The sequence below is a fragment of the Lichenostomus cassidix genome, chromosome 1Aa, assembly GCF_008360975.1.
Source record: "Lichenostomus cassidix isolate B80296 chromosome 1Aa, HeHo_3.0, whole genome shotgun sequence".
NCBI lineage: Eukaryota > Metazoa > Chordata > Aves > Passeriformes > Meliphagidae > Lichenostomus > Lichenostomus cassidix.
The window spans coordinates 16,978,584-17,000,577 of record NC_139480.1 but is presented as its reverse complement, the minus strand read 5'-3'; the positions used below and the strand labels follow the sequence as shown (position 1 = coordinate 17,000,577).

General features: G+C 33.9%; 1 long non-coding RNA gene across 2 annotated transcripts in view; it reads right to left on the bottom strand.

Annotated features, from left to right (window-relative positions):
• Positions 1–6,197: 6,197 nt before the first annotated feature.
• Positions 6,198–21,994, bottom strand: part of LOC146443244 (uncharacterized) — a 52,253-nt gene continuing 36,456 nt past the window's right edge. For both annotated transcript variants that reach the window (XR_014855969.1, XR_014855968.1), the window contains exons 2-6: positions 13,044–13,118; positions 11,818–11,902; positions 10,264–10,394; positions 9,139–9,289; positions 6,198–6,689 (exon numbers count right to left, since the gene is read on the bottom strand). This is a non-coding gene — a long non-coding RNA (uncharacterized LOC146443244). The remainder of the gene's footprint in view (positions 6,690–9,138; positions 9,290–10,263; positions 10,395–11,817; positions 11,903–13,043; positions 13,119–21,994) is intronic.

Below are 21,994 nucleotides of genomic sequence, written 5' to 3'. Positions count from 1 at the left end.
GAAGGATAACATTTCATATAGAGAAGCACTGTGAATAAAACTTCTAGAGCATGCAAAAGTTTAAAAGAGTTTAAAAAATGCTAACAGTCCCTTATGTTCCTGTAGAAAGAAAAAATAGCATTTGTTACAATATCTATATTCTTTAAATTTTACACAGTGAATCATCTAATTATAGGAATGCAAAAATTTCTATAACTAAAAAAATCACTTCCTACAAACACTGAATAAATGAACCCTGGTAGAATAATGAAGCACTCCCATTCCTTTAAGTTCTCTTTCAGGTTGAAAATCTTTTGTCTTCTACAAATTTAAAGACATTGTATTCCCTTTCCTAGTGCAATTTTTGCTTCTGTAAGTTTTTATAAATCTTCTGTAAGATGCTGAGCAGCAGAGAAAAGCCTAAAGGAAGCTCAGTAACCTAAAATAGTGTCTTCATGAAAGAACAAATTCATCTTACAGATTAAAGTATATAAAAATGCATAGCTAAACAGTTTATAAATTCAGTTCTATAGCTGTCAAACTTCCTTTTGACACAGTTAAGGCCTACTACAGAAACATAGTATTTTACACAGCTAGAAATGAGCATATATCTTCAATAATCCTTTATGAATTATAAAAGAAATGTGTCTGTGATTTGTCTTAAACTTCTAATGAATTAGAAACTTTTTTCCTACTTTGCATGGATTGTTCCAGCAATTTATGTGCATTGTTGTTACCTAGTCACAGGATTAGTTCAAGGGGTCTATGAAAAAATATTTTGTAAAGATCATCCACAGTGCTGTAGTTACTATTTAAGGGGCATGAATTAAAAGCCCCATTTTCATTGGTGTGAGGTTGGCTGGGGTAGAGTTAATTTATTCACAGTGGTTGCTACAGGGCTGTGTTTTGGAATCGCACTGAACACGGGATGGGAAATACATCAGAAGCAACTTTTTCAGTATTACCACTGAATAAAACTATTTTTTTACAATATTCCAGATTGTTTGAATGACAGTAGTACAAGACTATCATAAAATTGATGTATGAAGGCCCCTCTTATCCCAGTTACCAAACTCTTATGATCATGTTGGCACTACTTTTAATACCACCCTTCCTCTTCTTGTGAAAAATATTTGAGGAAAGAAGATAGGCTGTCTACCTAAACAAGGGTCAGAATACAGCCCTCAGAGGCAGATATCTACTCAGAAAAGATAATTCTGAATATCTACATGAGCATAAAATCTGTCATCCATGAATATTTTAGGCTTAACTGTCTTATCCAATGGTCCAGAAAACCATATAAGCACTCAAAGAGGGTTTCTGTCTCAGACCTAAGTAGCAGATGCTCATTGCTGATGATATTTAAGTGGCAAAGACTTCATTCCTTTTTCAAGTTTATGTTTATAACAGTGCTATTATTTTAGAAAACCTGTATTTTTAACATTTTTATGATAAGGTATTTTCTGTACCCTGGAAAAACAACAATCTCTTTCATACTGCAGAGAAAATGGAAAAATCCAAAGCCAGCAAAGAGTCTTCATTAGGAAGATATGGATTCAGACCCTGCAGACCAAGCTGGAGAGACCACTCACAGAGCCCATGGCAATTTCTAACCTCTGATGAAAAACTTTGACACTAACATGTCCTCCTTATGTGGCTGTGGAAGAAGCAAACCTGAGGAACAAACCAGATGGAGCCAAATGTGTGACTTAGGTCTCTACATGAAAAAAATTACTACAGCCTTTGGATCTTATTTCCTAGAGATATTTTCCTTCATTCTTGTATTGGTGCCAAAATCTGTTTTAGTGCATATCCTGTTACAAACATTTTGGGTGTCAACTGCTGTGAATATCAGCATTAGAAACCTTGATCTCACTCTTCGTTGCAACTTATTCACCAGGATTGGGAATCCCTTTACCTAAGCCAAGACTTTTGACAGCACAGCATTGTGCTGTTTGGGTTCAGTGTACAGCTGGATTTTGATCATGTAGAGATTTCATCAATGTTCCCAAGAGAAATGTTGATATAGAAGGCTTAGCTGCCAGAATAGACACACAGTGAAAACCCTCTATTGGTGAAATTTAGGTATTTGGGTGGTTCTTTTTGATAGGGTTTGGTTTTGTTCCTGTCTATTGTAAATATATATGCACATGTATATGTATATATAGTATATAGTTACTGTAATTTTTTTCAGCCTTATACATAATCTCAAATAAAAAAAGGTAATTATTCAAAAATCCAGACTATTTTGTCTTTATGCTCTTAGTTTCCACTGCACTATAGCCTGAAGCTTATGCCTCCTGTGAGTCACTCTACTCTGTTGTTAAAAAGGCAGTACAATATAATGGAATATTATTAAAACATCAAGGTGCGCTTCCTAAAGATTTTAAGGAAAAATTCAATTGTATGAACACGGAAAAAATTAAAATTTTCTCTTTCTTTAATGAGACACAAATCAAATAAATTATCGGCAACCTAAGATAATTAACTCAGGCATTCTACAGGAATAGTGAAAGGACAGAAATTATTTTTAGAAATCAAAATATATTACAGAGATTTCATTTATTGCTATGCTGTAGCTAACAAACTCTCTTCTTTTTGTGAATGTACATCTGAATATCAGTACCTGGATCCACACAAAGGTACAACATCATTAGGCTGAAGTTTATAAAAGTTACCACTGTTTTTCAGTGATTAGTAAAATTTAATGTCCTTTCAGCTTCAAATATATTTATTTTATGCTACACAAGCATTTATCCGTAAAATTCTTGGGAATGGCTTACTTTGCAAAAGATATGTTAAATTTGTTCTTAAACTGGTTTTTTTTTTTTTGTTTCATTAAAAAAATCCCAAATGGACAAGGGTACATGCATACATTTTTTAGACAAGTCAAATAATTTTGTTTTCAGAGGTTCTATGAGCTGTTTAAAAATACACTGTCTCTCATCAGGTGTTGGCACTCTTTGGGTATGTAAGTCATGCTACAAAAGCTGTTTGCACACCTGCATGACTGGATGTGCATTAATCACCTGGTCAAACACATTCCTTTTCACTTGATGGGCACACATCCCTCTGCTTGATGGATGACACAAATTATCTCTGTTCACATCATCCAATAGATAAGCTCTTATTACATTGAGTAAATGTGTATCTACTGCACGACAGAACCCCCTTCCTCATAAAGTGCTAACAAATTAAGTTTATGCTCAGTAGGTTTTTTCTCAAAAAAAAATGTGGCCTCTTTACTAAGAGTGTAATAAGGAATAAATTCTGGAGAGTTAGCAGTTTTGCAGAAAAATGTGGTTGAGAACTTGTGAATTAATGGGGGGAAAAAGCTGAATTCTATTTTCTGTTGATTTCATAAATGGCAGGATAAGATTCCTTTTGTGATAATTTTGGAAGCTTGTGGTGTTTGGGTTGGGCTTGGCTGGTTTTTTGGGTTTTGTGATTTTTTGCTGTGTTTTGTTTGGTTGGGTTTTTGTTGGTTTTTTCATAAATAATAAATAAGTAAATAGCACGCTGCAATACAAGCTGTGCAAAGCAACCCCAAAGTCATCTAGAAAGACAGTAAGATAGTTTTTGAGCTAATCTTATGAAGTCCTAACAAAATAATGTGACTTTACCAGTAGCAGCATAGTGCTGAATAGGAAAGTTTCTGGTGGTTGAGGAATGTCAAAGATGCCATAATTCTGAGCCATTTCTATTTGTCTTGAAACTCTATTTCATTACTAAAACACAAGGAAGAAATTAATTATTTCTTCTTTTAATAAACTGATAGAGCATGCTTTGCTACACGTGTGCAAAGCATACATAAGAATTAATGTACTGACAGTGGTAAAAATAGATACAATGATTAAAAAAAGATACAATTTCATTTCACAAATGAAATTGTAAAATAGAAGTACTTTTAAATATCCAAAAAAACGATATATTTTTGGGATATTCTATGTACACAAAAATGACTTCATGGCTTTAGCCAGAACTGAAAAATACAAAAAAGCCTTTGATATTCTGTTCTGGGTCACCTTGTTTTGTACATTTCTTTCTTGATCTCTACTGGCTTTGCTAACATCTGAGTCTTGTTTTAAGCTTGCTGATTGCATTGAGTTTGTATTTGCTACACAATAAGCTGGCACTAAGAAGGATTTTGATCTTTAATCTGGTTCAAGGGATGCTAAGCAGCTCTGATTGCAGCCATAGGCAATACATGTACTAAATGAGATTGAAGGACAAATTAAAATAAATAATGTTTGAGTAAATCACTTTGTCCTGGTTAAATGCATTTAACAATTTCATTTTCCCTTGCAAAGCAGATTTTAAAGAAATTAACAAGTGTTTTATTTTTTTTTCTGATGTAAGTATAATGAATCTTTTTCCACACAGAAAAACTAATGTCATTGAAGTTGTGTTTCTCCTGTATGTATTACAATAGCTTCAAAGCTTTTGGGTAGAAAGCTGAGAAGTCACAGATCTGTTAAATAGAGTGCTGTATTTATTGCCAAAGGCAAAACATGGGAAACTGGTTAAATCTTCCTTAACAATCATACTTCACTTGAATAATGATGTTTTAGGCCTTCTGACTAAGACTAGTTCCTGCAGACAGACCATAGCAACTTTATATAATTTTCATTGCTCGAAGAAATAAAGTTTATTAATGAATTCGGCGGACAAAGAACAAGGAAGCACAGTTTTATTTGATCTGGTCATTTTAGTAATATTCCACCTGTAAATATTTACATTCCTTAGGGTAATATTTTCATGATGCCCTGCACACACAAAAAAACACCACCACAAAAAAACCAACACACAAAAACCAAAACACCCAACACAAACCCCCCACCACCACCCACCCCAACACACCCAAAACACCAAACACAAAAAACACAAAAACCAAAAACCCACCACAACCCCATATTTGAAGAAGAGGAAGCTAAACAATAAATTAAAAAAAAAAAAAAGTCTAGTCCTGTAATTAGGGGAAAAGCTAAAAAGGATAAAACCAATGGTTTAAAAAATATATTCCAAGAAGGAAATTAGTAGAGCAATCAATATTTTTCAGCAAATGTTCTATGTTAGGTAAAAAAACATGATAATCTGATAGACTAAACCTTGTTGAGTCACACACAATTCTAAGGAGAAAAAAAAAAACAACAGACATTACAGCACTTTGGAACCTATGTTCATCAATTCCTTCTCTGCATGTGAATTTCTTTGAATAGTTCAAAGTCTATAAAATATGAAATGTCAAAGCAGGACATGCACATGTTTAGAACAGAAAAGTGGATGCAGAATAAAGACTTAGTAATATATTCTAACTTATATATATATTTGTTTGTTTGTCTGTTTGTTTGTTTTACTACTTACATGCACAGTTCTGAGGAGAAATCCATGTTCTTTTTGGTATATCCTGATGCCCTGGTAGGGTTCAGAATTTACTTCTACAGTAGATAATTCACTTCTGAATTATAGAGTTCAGAACTGAACTCTGCATTACTGCTAAAATCTTTTCTTTATCATCAGGTCAGACATAACTGAAGGCTAGGTAGGTCAGATGGGCAAAGTAGTTTTGATAACTACAAAACCAGAAAGTTGTGGCTGATGTCTTTTTATATCAACAACTTCATAATATAATATAATCTTTATGTACCCATGCCAGAGTTAAAATACTTTCTTGGCCACTAAAGTCAGCATGGATAACAGAACATTCACATATGGGACACTATTCATTTTACTACCTTTCACTGTAATTCACGAGTCATGGCAGCTCCAACACACATTTACATCAACCAGTTTGTCAAACTGCTTATTTTTCATTATTTTCTAAAATTAACATTGATTTGGTGAAATTTACAAATTGTTAGAAGACAGAAAAATGTTGCAAAGGGTTTATCAGATTATGCAGTTATGACATGCTGAAAACATTAAATATAGACAAGTTACAACACTCAGTAGCCTAGGGACCCTAAAAATTTAATAAGCTGTAGCTCTGGGCAGGAATCTAGCAGCTGCAGGGACAGAGGAGGAAGTTCTAATCTATTGGTTACACATATTTTGTTGGCAAAAGTTATGCATCTTCATAACTGTTCTTTCTGATTCATTATTGAAAGTTCTCACAAATTTTCACCTAATGCATATACCTATTTATTTTTTTACATAATTTGCCAAAGTAGAAGTTGACAAAAACTCACACTCCAAAAAAATCTTATTTCAGTGTTTAATAAATATTAAGGATGTGAATATTTATTCTTTAATATTCTGAACATAGTCATCTGTTCTCAACAAATGTTTTATGACCATTAGATTGATCTTCTTGAACAGGGTATCTCTTTTTATAAATATTCTGTAGTGAGAAGCTATGTTGAGGATACAGATATTGAAACAAGATATTGTTAAAAGAAAATTGTCAGTTCAGTCTTATTGCAGTCATGATTAACGGTCAATGCATAAACAAAAGTTACAAGACATTGCTTTCAGTTATTTATTCAGATCTACTCTTCAGCTTTATTTTCCAATCCTGCTGGATTGGATCACATATACTGTGAGCCTGGAACACTTACAACACATGGGTTTTCTTTCTTACTACAGCAGTGGTATTTAGGATTGCAGGCCAAAAAGTGGTGTTCTTCATGTCTCTGACCAACCTGGAACCTACTTTAGCTGAATCTGGAAGAGCCTGAGTCTTTGTAACCAACCAGAATTCTGAAAAAAACCTGTGATATATCACTAGTTATATTATGATGTTGTGATGTCAGAATCTACTTTGTGCACTGTGAATGAAGTATTCAGCTTATAAAGATATTAGAAAAATTCTATAATAGGAGTTGCTCATTCTAGAAATACTTCACTCACATTAGGCTAATGTTACATGAGTTGAACAGACTTTCCCCTTGCATTTAAATTCTCCCTAGAAACACTGGTGTGTTATCCACAGTGTTTTAGACACAAATTCAAAGCAAAGAGCACTATGAGCTGCTAAGAAGATATTTGACTCCATCCCAGTCAGACCCAGTATGAAATTATATCTTCCAAAAATGACCAAGGCAGGTTGTGATTTATAAAGAAATTTTGTGGGGGATTTTTATTAGTTACCATTATTGTTATTGATACTGTTGCAAGAACAATTTTAGTTAGAACAACTTAAAAAATTTAAACATTCAGTATTTGAGGGAAAAAGTCCATCTGAAAGTGGAACCTTAAGAAAGGCTTACAGCTGAGCAAACAAGTATGAGATAATCAAAATGTTCATAATTTTTTGGCATAAACTCATACACTAATGAATGGCTATATTGCATCTGGGATTTACACAGAACAAGTATCAACATTGTCTCTTATGCATTACTTTACATAGTTAGGCTAACAGCTCATTAAAATTCATCACTGTATTTACAAATGAAGAACACACTTTTGATCTTCCAACCATAGCTAGCATTATTTATAAAAACAGAAGAAACACCAGACCTACAAGGAAATCCAAAATATGCAATGGTTTTACCAGAAAGTACAAACATTTTGTTTCCCACACCTGTCAAATCAAAGTAAAATTACAAAGTAAAATTATTTTCAAAATAAATGAAAATTCTCACTTTATGCTTAATCTCAGGCTAGGAGGAAAATAAAGAAAAAAGATGGCAAAATGGCTTTTAGAGCTGGGATGAAGAAAAGCATAGTCAATATGTGGTTGCCTTCATTGAAGTATAAGATGAAATACTTTTAAGATATCAGTCTAACCCCAAGTTCATACTCACTGGCAAAAATATCTTTTCAGATGACAAATACATAATATTATTATTTATATTTATGTATTTTTCATTAAATTCATCACCAATGGTAAAGAACTTCTCAACTATAAGTACTAGAATCAATCTATGCATAATTCCTTCAGGGAAACTTCACCTAAACAGAAAAAAACCCACTTGCTACATTATAAAAAATCAGTCAAAACAGCAATTTAAGTTGCATAAGCATAGGATACATCTGCCATAAGGGGTGAAATTATTATCCCTTTCACAGAAGGAGAGCGCTACATCACTTCTGAGCTCATGAAGAGGTACAGTGGAAGGGCAATACCTTGCTCACTAGATAGTAAGATGTACAATCATCAAAAAACAAGGCTTTTGCCCTTTCCTGGCAGGGTCTACACCCAAATTTTCCTGCTTCGCTGGCACTGTTCAGAAAGTGACTAAATTTGGAGTAAAATGGATTCCAGTAGAGTAAGTCCTAGTGATACAGTTTCTCTACTGCACCTGCCTTTTGTTTGGATGAGCACAGGGACAAAAGATGCAATGGTCTAACAGATATAAATTCTACAGTGCTACAAGAATGACAAAAAGTGACATTTCTGGTAGTAGGATACTATCTTCCTTCAGACCAAATGGATCACAACAAATTATAGAACATTGGATGTAAATTACATTAAATTTGACTGATAGAAAAATGTTACTTTTTCGTTGACTTCACATTTAAAAAAAATCAACTAAATTGCAAAACATCTAGGAAAAATTTTAGATGTAATGTGAGAAATTCCTAGATCAGTCAAAGAAATAACCCATGAAGAAAGGATAAAAAAGTTCATCTAGGTAGATAGGAACATAATCAAAAAAGAAGATTTCCATTTGTATATGATATATGAAAAGTGAATTTGTGGTTAGAAAATAGAGGTTCACTCATTTTATCACGGGGAAGTAAGAGCTCCAATACCAAGCAATGCACTAGTATGATGATCCTCCTATTTTTTTTGTATTTATCAAGTTCTGAACTGAGTACCTACCAAGTAAAAAAGACTGATTAAAACTCCATCCAGTTTATCTATGATCATAGAGGAAAGGATTACTATCACAACATGATTTGTGATCAAAAGCAATATTGACATCACTGACTATTTTGAGCTATAAATTAAAGTCTTTTCTTATTCTTGTCCACAGGTAGTGAGTGAAGACCCTCTTAAAATATCAGGGAAGTTATGTATCTACAGTTTCCTATTGCCAAAGATTTTTCTTAAGCCTTCTCTCTCCTGTTCTTTGTTATAGCTTCACTTCCATACCATCAGAAAGAGGTATTTTCAAGGAAGAATCAGAGGACAGAGTGTAAAAGTCACTTTCATCCAACTACCACCTAGGATTAGATTTGCTGTTTTAGAAAGGTTGTTAGAGGTAGTTTTACCTTCACTCTCCTCAAAATTTAATGGGACATTTTTGTGGCCATCAGCACTGCTCCATTTCACCTTTGTTGTTTGGTACTGATCCTCCACTGGAAAATCAATATTGTAGGGACCATCCTGCATTTTACTCTTACAGTTGAATGACAGCAAAACCTAAGAATGACAGCATCAAAAAAATATGTATCTGTCTATCTGGTATAGGAAGAGTAATATTCCCCTCTTTAAAATGAATTTGGCAAAACTTCAAAAATGAATGAAGTGTGCCTTACAAAAATGTGTAAATAATTTCCCATATGTGGTCTGTATTAATTTCAATTTTTGTATTCAAATAACAGCTGCTGTAAACCTCATTCTAAAAAACCTCTGCATCTATGGTTATCCATTGTGATGATAATGGAACAAAGCATGGGTGAAAAATATGACAGTAAATCTTAAAATCATTATGCAAGACAAGTCCATATGAAACCAGTTTTTCTCTGCTGGGTATAACAAACAGTTTTTAAATGAATGAGTGAAATTTATGTGACTGTATCAGCTACCCAAATGCTTTATGACTCATTGGGAAGTTGTCACAGTAAAAATTCTGCTGCCTGCCTTTCTAGGAAATGGCAGGAAGGCGATCACTTTGTATTGTGAGGATTCATAATGCTTCTAGTTTCTTTATTGAAAAATGTTTCCCTGCTCCAGTTTTAGTTTGTAGGAAAGATTCTGGAAAATTAACTTTATTGAGTATCAGTGCAAGTATTTGAAAGTAATTTTACAGTGGAGTTATTTTCATGTATGACTTGTAAAAGGTGATTATTTAGTTTTTCATAAGCACTTTTTTTCTTTTGAAAAATATGATGATACAACAAGGTATTTATGAATGTCTTATGAACAGCATATTTTCAGATTTTAAGAAAATTAAATTCATACCAGATGATTTTAGTAATGACTTGGACAGCAGCAGTAGTAAATGATAAATAAAAAAGTCACAAATTAGCAGACATACTTCAAAATTAGTTTTTGTGAGTAATTTTAAAAGTTTTTATCTGTGTCACATTTATTAATTTAATTTACTTGGTATTTAGAATTACATAGATAGATAGATATTTAATAAATAAACGATTGTATCTGATATAACTTACCCTTATCTCCCAAACAAATTGTTGATACATAAGAGCGTTCCTGAGAACAGTCCTCCAGCTAATCTTGATTCATGGTGCCACTTTATGCATGGCTAGTAGAACTGAGACCATTTTATCTTTTCCTAAATGTCCTTTGAAGTTTATGGTCATTGAAAAATCCATGCAAATAAATTGGCAAAGTTAATGATATATTCAGGTCTCATACAGAGTATCAAAGCATTATGGTGACTTAAATTCCTCTAAAACAATGAGAGATGGGATGCAAGAATTTGCTTACACATCTAAGGTGTTTTTTGTCGTCCAGATGAATGTGTGCAAATAAACAGAGAAAATATTATAACATCAATTTATAGCAGCTCTAATACTTTATGTTAAAGGATGTTAGGCACAAGGCAGCCTCCAACAGCACCATTTCAGGACTATCTCCCGACAGCCCCTGGAGCCCATTTCCTCAGGGACCCAGGGTCTTTGCCCAGGCTGAGGGACACAGTTGCCACTTTCGTGTTTGCAGACAGAACCAGAAGTTCAGTCCATGTGGCAGAGACACACACAGACACGTGCAGGACACTGGCATGGCCAGCCACACAGGCTGTCACAGGCAAGGCTGCCTTCAACAGCACCTGCGTGCAGCACTCACAAAAATAAAAGCAGAGGAAGCCAAAACCCTGCTACTGACCAGGTCAGCTCCTTGTCTTTGCCTGGCTGTTAGTTTTGTGTCTGTGTGTATTTTGTCTATGGCTTCCCTCTTTTCCTTAGTATTCCTTTTGACAAAGTCCTTAATTAGATAACCTTATGGAAATAAACATTTCTGTGCTCCATCTACTCTTACCAGCAAATGTTTCTGACAATGTTTAGTTCTCATTATTGTCTGGTCAGGTTTGTGTCTCTCTATCATCTTTCTAATTGAATATACAAGTTGTCTTTACTGGTAACTATACATTATATTTGGCCATCATCTTTGTGCTTCAGTGCCCAGGCACTGTATTTTTTCTGGGAAGGTCTCTACAGGATATGGCACTAGATTCCCAAGCTGAAATATTCTGAGCTTAAGAAATGGAAACAGGAGTTTCATAAATTAGGGCATCATACATTTTTATTAAAATGTGTTACAGTGATATTGTGTATTTTCAGGAGGTGATGATGAAGCAAATAATGTTCCAACTTTTTTCCCTTTATTACTCGATTAATCTCTCTGGGTGAATTTTATCTCACTATTTTCTCATGTTAAAACTAAATGAATTAATTGAAATATTCTCAGTTAAGCTTTTATTAAGGGTATCAAGAACTCACAGAGAAGCAGGCATGGCAAAAAGGAATCTTTTCTCTTTTTCAACTCAGAAATTTTTCAGGTAGTACAAGTATTAGTCCAATAGGTATTTCTTCAAGGAAATTAAAACAAAAAATTTACCTCTTGTTGAGAAATTCAAACACACAGGAATGAGTCCATTCTTTTGCTATAATACTGAATTGTTTGTAAATAGATATATTTAAAGCTAGCATTCTAATCTAAGCAGGTCTCTATTTCAAATCTTATATGAACACAAATAGTCATACGTGCATACTTCTGCAGAGAAGATTCGGTGAGAACCCATAAAGTACTTGCATCCCAACGGAAAAAAATACTCTTTGCTTCCATCTCCTGGTGGAGAGACACAAGAATTTAATTTGCATAAAATTTTTATTCATAATTCCTTCAGTGACACATGGGAGTGATCATCACTATACACAAACTCATAATTAGTTGAGAATTGGAATTGCATGGAGAGAGGTGACAAGGGATTTCTTTCATGTAGCTGAAAGAACATCTGTGAGGCAAGGACTCACAGATGTTGAAGCATCCTGCAAGTTATTAGTCGTCAGGCCCTGCAGCCAATGTGCTATTGAGAGGTGAAATATAGGTGTTTCTTAAATGAAACTGCAGAGGGCAGAAGAAGAGCCAAGAGAAATCTAGTGATAATTTTCCTAACATTTTCCTATCAGGATAAAATGTTGCATTTCAGAGCTTCAGGTCTTCTTATTCATTAACAGCAAAGGAAGCATAGAGCTTAGTTGATCAGGAAAGGTGTTGTTTAACTGTTTGGTTTGGTTTGTTTGTTATTCTTTAATCTCATAGAAATTCCATCCTAGATCAAAAAAGTTGTCATAGTGACTTTTTGTTTTAATAGAATAATTCATTTTGATTGAGAAAATAATTAGTTCATAATTTCAGAAAATTTTAAAAGAAGTTGCCCTTTCTATGAGTTCTGACATAGTATTAGCTTGTGTTTAAGTATCTGTTGGCATTTTATGAAAGAATCACAGACTGTATCTGTATTATGGAGTTATTCCACTGCTTTATTCCAGTTCTCTAGTCTTGTTATCATACCTGCAGGGATGTGTGTTCCCCAGCTCTGTTCAGGATGGAACTTATGTATACTTGACAGGGAAGCTGACTAGCTGACCCATATCTATACTGAACAGACAGTACAGGTAATTTTGTTTCTCCAGATTGAGAGAGTCTTCCAATAGAAAGTTACTTTTCTCCACTCAATGCCATCCTTCACAACAGCACATGCACACTTTCATGCTGCTTCCCAGAATATACCTGTCAGACTTTCAGCACAGTGTAAGAAAACAATCTGGAGGGTTGCAGAAGCTTTCTAATTAGTAATTTTTTCTGTCTCAGGTATCAGCACACAAAAGCTGGTAGGGATCAACTACCTGTAGGGACCTTGTGTTGTCTCAAAATTTTGCTGTCGGGAGGATTCCCAACAGTATTACAAGGAGGTCACTTGCCATACCTGCCATATGGTCAACACTTTGCAGATGGTTACTGTCACTCTCAAAATCTTGTTATGAGCACAGGGGAACACAGACTGTGCAGAGTGAAGAATTTATTGTTAGTACAATTAATGTTTTAATAATGTTACTAAAATACAGCAAGCAGTTCTTATTAGTCCAGTTAAATTAATATTAAAACTGATAGCCAAAATTAGCTAACCAGTACAGAGAATTCTCCTTGATAATGCAGTCAAAATTGTTATTTTCCAATAATATTTACATCTTTCTTACTTGGGTGTTGGTCTCACTCTCATGATGTTCCTCTAGTCCTAGGTCTGATGGTGCTAACTCATCTTCCTCAAAAAGACTTCACAAAGAATGTGGGTGAGTTATGGCAACTCATCCTTACTTCTTCCACTAGGAAAATTACTGTGCTCATAGCAAAGTGCTTCTTCCCACTCATATTTGAATCTGGTTTAAGTTGGTTGTGAATATTTTCTAGCACAATCTGCTCCATTTCTCTTTCTTCACTCCTAGAAGTTCCAATGTCACTTGTCTTTCCAGTGCCATCCTAAAGTACAGCCTCACATGGGTCATCTTCTTGTTGTAGTGGATCAAGAATGACACACCAGATAGTGATGGTTCATTTGGGTGGCATCTAAATTCAACACCTTGTGAATAATAGGTGCTAGACAGTGACTACTAACTAAAAAATATGGGAGGAATTCCCTACATGGAATTTTCCTGCTTTGTCATAAAGTTGTACAAGACACAAACATGGTGTAAGCTAGAGAGGCAAAATGCAAAAGGATTTAAAATTCATTTTTTATTCAAGAGTGTGTTGGTGTGCAGTACAAGTTAGATATGCCAATGTGCAGAATCTGTAAGTCAACCCTCATCTGTGATGGAGAAAACTGAGCTCAGTCCCTGGGACATGCAAAAATGACATCGCAGACATGGTCAATAAGTACAATAAACCAGCCGGACTGAAGTCCTGAGTGCCTGGGCATGTTGCTACTTTGATACTCTCTGTTTAGTAATTGAAAATGAAACTTTGTAATTTATTTTTGAAGGTCTTATGAAGAGCTAAGAAGAATCAAAACATTAAAATTACCTAACAGTTAGTCTAATATGAATTAACATTGCTAGACAGAAATGATGACCTACATTTTTAAAATAATAGACTTTAGGACTTCTTAATTTTCAAAATCTTCCTATTTAAAAGCAAAGCAAACTCATTATAAGAAACGGGCATTCCCCTTACCACTTTAGCATAAGGCTTTACTTTATAGTCATACTTTTACTAGAATTTGTTTTGGAATTCAAAAAATCCCCAAAGAAAAATCCATTTCAAAATTCTCAAAAATCATAGATCAGATCAGCAGTGTCTAAATTTGGAAGCAGAATACATGTGAAGAATAGTAAAGTAGAAACAGGAGAACCTTAGTCATAGACCATAAAAAATTTTGAAAAACTCAAAATCTAGAATAGACAATACAATACCTGTATTATGTATACATAACAGTAGCACAAATTTCTGTTGATATGAGTGAAAACAGGTGTTTTGTTTATTTTTAAAATGTATTTATTTCCAGAACTGAGGTAGTGTATCAGTAGACATCTTGATAATAAATCTTTCTGATAGGAAGTCACCACCTTTTGACATCCCTTTAGATAGGGTTGCAACACTTTGGCAACAACAGGATAAGTCAGATCCAAGCATCTGTAGATGCTCCAGATGGTTTTCAGTTAATGGTGGTGTGAGGAACTGACTTCCAAGCATAGCCCCTGCAGTTCTTTCACTGTGCAGTCATAAAAGTGTCCTGACAACAGCAGGCAGCTCCCACCACGCTGTGCATGAAGAGAGCAACCACAGAAGGTGCCCTAAATATTCATAGTGTCTTGAGCAACACTCAGGGTATGAAGTAATTCATATTACTTCATATTATCGTAATGAAGGAATAATGACTCTAAAGACACTTTTAGAAAATTATTGTGAAGAACTTGTGATGCCCATAAATGTAAACAGAAAGACATATACTAATAGATTAAGGTAGCCTAGGGACTTTGGTGTGTAATATACACTTGCTTGTCTTCAGAAAACTCTGTGGGACACTGCTCATTATTACTACCAAGAGCAAATTCATGACACCCAAAGAGGCCATCTGTTGAGTTGGAAAGTCTGCAAAGAAAACATTTTTGGCATAAACTGTACCCTTCCAAGTTCTTCTCACAATGACAATACTGTGATCAACTCAAAAGGAACCACTTTACTGTCGGGGTACAGCTTTGGAAATAAGTGAGATTGCTGATGACTCCAGAAAATAACAGTGCTGAACACATATACGGTAGGTGTTTCCAAATAGTTCTCTTTTTTAAATAAAGAAGGAATTATTTTTAATCTTATATAACTAATTTTAATTTTATGAATGAAAGACAAAACTTAGATGTCATTATGCTAATTACAGGAGCTGCCCAAATCAAATTAGGACATAAAAATCTTGCTCAGCATTTGTAAATTGTACTGCGATGTGCAAAAGGCATATAACTTGAGAAAAAATGACCACTACAGAAGCTAATATGATTTTATTTTTCAGAGGTTTTTCAATTGCCTTAGCTACTTTTTAGAGCATGTTTTTCAGATTTAATAACTAAAGTGATGAGAGCAGTGTGGGCTTCTTTGCAGACATGAGTAGGAAGGATACACTAGCAGGTGTATACAATAAACCATCATTTGGCAGGGAGGAATCTATGCTCTTCTCACACACTTCTTCCTACTTCTTTTTTGTTGTTTGACTCATACTCATTGTCACAAGAACACATGTAAAAAAAGAAGGTTTTGTTCATATGATATTGCCCATGTAAGGGAATTTTTTTTCTAGGTCACCCTGTAGATTTTGTGCCACCTACAGAAATCAGGGGAAAAGCTGTTGTTTAACAGATATTGTTGGTGAACTATTGTAAATCACAAAATACAACTCAACTATTTATGTTTTTTGGCAAAAGGACTCTTAATCATCTCTTTTTCAAATCTATTTGGATAATGATAATCTCTATGACAATAAAAAATAAAATAACTTCCTTTAGTTCAGCCCATTCTTATTTGTTTTAATATGCTTTAAAAAGTTAAGAAATTAGCTCTACATGACAGCTAGTTATATAATGATTTTCAGAAGCAAGATAATACAGCACCTTTCATATATATTACAATTGGTTCTTTCCTCCCCCAAATCTAACAGTCTCTTACTCACAACAGGATTACAGTTATAATCACTGAAACATTTTATTCCTTCTTAATTTTGTGTTTACATGCCTTGATGTCCCAGCTTTAAAAGTCTCAGCATGGATCACCTTCATATAAATAAAAAACATAGTCACAGAAAATTTATTGCCTTCTCTCTATCATTTCACTTACTCTTGTTATCAAAAAAGATTTTTACATCAACAATTGTATGTTAAGCCACCATGACTGGATAATTAAAAATTAATCACTACAAAGTTCTGCAACTGTTCATTTTAAATGGAATTTAATGGACCTCTATGATCAAGCATTCCTTCTCTGCCATGATATGTGAGCTTAAAATAAATATATAGTATCCTATTCTTATACTTTAAAGTTATGCCAAAGTAGTTGATACAAAGCCAAAAAATATTTCAACTTTTGCTGGTACTGTAAAAATATTAAAACACTTAAAAAAAAAGTGTTTGATGTCAGAATAAGATTTTTATGATTAATTGGCTTTTCATTTAAAAGTTAAGGTTTATAAATGCTTCAGAATTTGTTGTGATTAGGGATTATTTCCTTTACAAAAAAATTCTTAGCAACCATGTATGTACATGCTTTTTTTTTTCCCCAAAATATTTTATTATGCAACACACAGGAAATAAAAAGGGGTAAAAAGCACTCTTTAATATATTGAATTTATAAAAATGAATGTTTCTGGTGGTTATACACTTTACATGTAAATAAGAATAAAATGCATAGCCCAGTAAATGTTTTTTTTGCCATTTCCAGTGAAAAGCTGTGGGAAAGTTCAGGCAAACACAAAGGATCACTGACCAGCAAAATAAAGCCCCTGGGGGCTGGCCCTGGCGAGGCTGCAGGGCCATAGTCACACTCAGCTTGGAGCAGTCAGAAGGCAGCAGCCCATGGTGAGGTAACAAATACAAATAAAACCAAACAGATCCCAATAATGAGGAGTGGGTGACCCCACCAGGAACATCATATTCATGTCTCAGGAAAGCTACCCTTATTGTAGCTCTCTGTTAGTCTTGCCTGTATCAAGGAGTTTCTGCAAATAAAATACAGCTTAATACAATGCTTATAGTGTATTTCCATTCTGAAATATATTTCTCTGCAAATTATATTATGTTGATACCGTGTTTATATTACCCTTGATGCTACCTGAGGCAACATTTGCTCAGTTTAAGTTGAAAAATAATTCTTCCAATTAATAGCCTTGTAAAGTCATCCTATAATTCAAGAGTTAATTTATATCTGTTTATGTCTATTGCAAAAGTGAAAATGAGGCCACAATTTGTTGTTGAAATTGAAACTTATTGAGCAGTTCTGTGGATGAAGTAAAAGCCTCACTAGAATTTTACTTACTCTTTCAGATTTCTATCTGGTCTTGAAAGATAATATCATGTAGACTTTTTTTCCCTAAGAAATAAACAGCTATGACTAAAAAATGCATATATGAATCATATCCTTTCTGTGAACAATGAAATCACACAAGTAATTGTTTTGTTAAACAACCATTAACATAGTAACAAGGTCTGGCTGTCTCTACCCATCATTTTCAAATATTAAAATTAATTCTCTTAAATGATACTCCAAAAAAAAAAAAGAATTTAATTCTCAAACGGGTGTCTGGCTTAAAGCAATTAATTAAATAAAGTGACTGTCTCCTTGAATAATCTAAATCTATGACACTAATATTTGGACAACTGATTATTCGACATGATTTTGCTTTTACCTGGCTGCTTCAATCAGGTGAATAGTATTCTAACATAACTTAATCAAAATTGTTCAAAAACAATGAAGGAATCAAATGTATTAATTTTATCTGTATAATATTACAAATGGAATAACCTAACGAATACTGCAAAAATCTGAAGAAAATTGGTTCATTGCAATTGTGAAAATTATTCCATCATGCAAATGACCTTTACTTGTTTGACAGTTTGAGAAAGGAAGTGAATAAATTAAAATGAAAATCAATTTCTAGCTTCTTGATCATAGTTTGATGGTAATTTATACTTAAATGTGTTGTAAGCAATTTTAAGAGTATGAAGGACATGGATCATCACTGTTTTTTGGAGTGAGGGTTTGACACTGTTTTCATTTATACCAATGCATTAACAATTGTGTCTTGAAAAATGGATTTAAATTATAACAGTTTCCCAGGATTCAGAGGTCTGAATCTCTATTCTACCTTTTGCATACTTTAGTAGAACCACTCTTTGGCTCTGACTGTTGAATTCACTTTACAAATGAATTAATTTGTGACCATATATAATCGAGAAAAAGAAATCTACCAGCCATGTTTAAAATGGTGAAACCCTAAAGCCTTCAAAATCTGCATTAGAGTCCCCAGCTAAACATGCAAAATGCTGACTACCTTTTGATTCAATGGCAGCTGTTAGAATCAATTCAGGAGAATGCATGGTCAGAGCAATTCAGTGAACCACTGAAAAATTTATTCCCATTTTTAATAGGCACTGGCTTCAGTTTCTCACAGAGCATTTCACAGATTTATTTTGAACATGCATAGTTAAATGAAGAACAGAACAGAGAATACAGTAATATTCATTTCTCATTCAAATCCTGTGCTTTTCATGACAGTTAACTTTCTGTTTTCTTAGTTTTTAAACAGAGTGCAAATATTAAGTTTTCAAACTATGTGATGATTGATTAAAGGTTATTTAATACCATATGCAATTAATTTCCATTATGCTTGTCACTGATTGTATTAGAGCACTATCTATAATTGTAGTGTATCATAACAGAAAAGGGATGATTCACTTTCTGTTGATAACAAAAAATATATCAAAATTCTTGTTCTTCAAAGATGTGCCCAAAATTTATAAGTGAAATATTTATTTCACTTATTTTGCAGCTCAGCCTATTATACATGTTGTCTGATGACAACATTATGCTTAATAGACCCATTGGGAGTCCAAATTAGGCAACATTAGACCCAATATTGGTGTAAGCACAGAGGAGGGCCACGAAGATGATCAGAGGGCTGGAGCACCTCTCCTATGAAGACAGGCTGGACAGTTAGGTTTGCTCTGTCTGGAGAAGAGCAGCTCTGGGGAGCCTTTAGAGCACATTCCAGTAGCTAAAGGGACCACAAGAGAAATGGAGAGGGATATTTCACAAGGGTAGGTAGAGGTACGAGAAGGGGTAGTAGCTGCAAACTGAAAGACAATGTCATTAGTAACAGATTTTAACTTTTCATCAGCCCTGAATTGCCCAGGGAATTGGACTGGCTGATCATTGTAGGTCCTTTCCAACTCTACACCAACCACCGATATGGAAATGTGGTAATATGTAGTAGGTTTTTTCTTCAAATGCATCTTAGATAACAGCAGAAGTGAAATTTGTATTTGATGCAGTTTGGGGAAGTACCAGTGTCCCTGAAAGAAAATCCTCAACAGACCTGTGAGTTGATAGAGCTTCCATATTCAGCTCAGGTTTATATCAGAGCAGGAACATTGCTGGGTAACATGAGGTAGACAGCTTGACTGTATATACATGTTTAACATTGTTTACATTAACCATGTAGCAATACTTGTGCCTCATTGCTCACATGTACTTCTTTCCTACTTAAAAATCATTGAAAGTCAAATGGTTACCAAGCTATGGGGTCAATTACTAATTTTCTCATTGTACAGACTTACTATTCTTGAACACATAGATTTTATGGAAATGGTATAAAAAAATAGTTGTTGATATTCCATCAAATGGGATATCAAAATAAAATTAACTTTCAGCTTTTCCCCACTGACTTTTAAAAATTTTGTTTAGTCTCATTTATTTATTAAGCATTCAGCTTCAATGCCATACAATATTTCTAAATGTTTATAAAACTAAAAACGTCTATTAAAACATTCTGAAGACTTTATGACAAAACGTTAAAATTTTTAAAGGCATCTCTCAAGAAGGAGGGCAGAATGTTACCAAAGTATAGAAACACAAATTTTAATAATGGTTTAAAAAATGAGAAACTGAAATTTCTGGTATAAAAAAGCTCTTCAAAAGCATCCTGCAGTAACTGATATTACGATGTGTTTAGTCAACTTCTAGGCAATGTTAAGGGAGCATGTTTAAATTGTGTTAGAAAAATAGAGTCATCCATGTGCTTCTGACTAACAACAGAGTTACAAAGCAATCTGTAGAATTCAACATATTCAACTATTAATTTTTTAGCTATCCAGCTTTCGAGGTGTTTAGCACTTTTAAGTAGGTCAATTCCTTCTTTATTCCAGAGATGTAAGGGAAGGCTAAGAGGCATGCTTATGAAAGCATTCGCTATACTCCTAATCTTTCTTGCTAAAGCTGGATTGTCAGAGCATTTTCCCATTTGTTAATGAACACCTCAAAACACACAAACGATAAAGCTGATATCAGTACTTGACAACAGCAATTAAGGTATGGCCATTCTATTTGCATGTTTCTTAAAAAAAAAGATTCAATCATGGCTCTAAGGCACCAAATCTGCATAATACATGTACCACACACACCAGCAGTAATTGGATATATTACTATAAACAGCATGTTAAACCCCTTGTATATTACTTGTAAACTTTGATTGATTGTCTCTGTTTTACTCATGTCCTTGCATATCTCTTTTGAGAACTACGCTAGACCTATGTAGAATTAAATACTCCTGGCTCACAATGAACTCCTAATACATTACAATAATTTTTGAAGACAGATTTAATTTTTAATAAGCATGTATTATTCTTAAGTAATACTTTTTGAAATCAGAGCTTATATGATTAGAATATCTGATTAGCAATCAGAAAGAAATGGGTTATAAAAGAGCGGTGTTAGACCAATTTTGCTTTCAGGTTTCTTACTGCATATTTGTATATTAAAAGTTATCACACAAAAAGGATTTAGAATAATGTTATTCAAATAGTGTGGGTTTCATAACAGAAATATATATTACAAATATATTTAAATATGGATATTCTTTTGGTTTGTGGTTTTTGGCACTTTTTTTGCAAGCACTGTTGCATTTTCTGATATTCAGAGAAAGGGGGTTGTACTGGATCTGAGTGGAATGGAGTTAAATTTTCTCATAGTCATGCATATGATGCCATGTTTTAAATTTAGATTTGTGACCAAAGCAGTGTTGATAAGACATCAGTACTCTAGCTATTGGTGGATCAGTACTTGTTTCTGTGTTTCTCACTCTGCCCCCACTAGCAAATAGGCTGGGGATGCACCAAAAGTTGGGACGAGAGATGGCCGTGAAAGTTTACCCCAAGTGTCCAAAGAGATATTTCATGGCATGTGCCATCATGCTTGTGTAAGAAAGAAGAGGAGGTGGGGTTTGGGTAGAGACTGTCTGGGGCTTATTTACTTGAGGGAGGCTGCTACTGACTGCCTTTGCATCATCTATGTTTTTGTTTTTACTTCACAGATTCAACTGAGAAATATGAACCTGAAAAATGCAATTTATGTTTGAAACTATAAAATGTAGCATAGTGACAATAATACTGAAAATTTTGGTTAAAAAGTGATTCCATGAAACATAAAAAATTCCATACTAATGCATCAAACATCCAATGAAATGATTTTTTATAGCTTTTCTCCCTTCTGTAGATATAAACAAGTTAAGTCAAATTTCAAAGATATCATTGTAAAGATTTCATTCATTTCTCTAACTGTGTCCCAAAAGCAAGGTTAAAAGAAATAAAAGAAATGTAGAAGACATGTGCTATCTACTTTGTC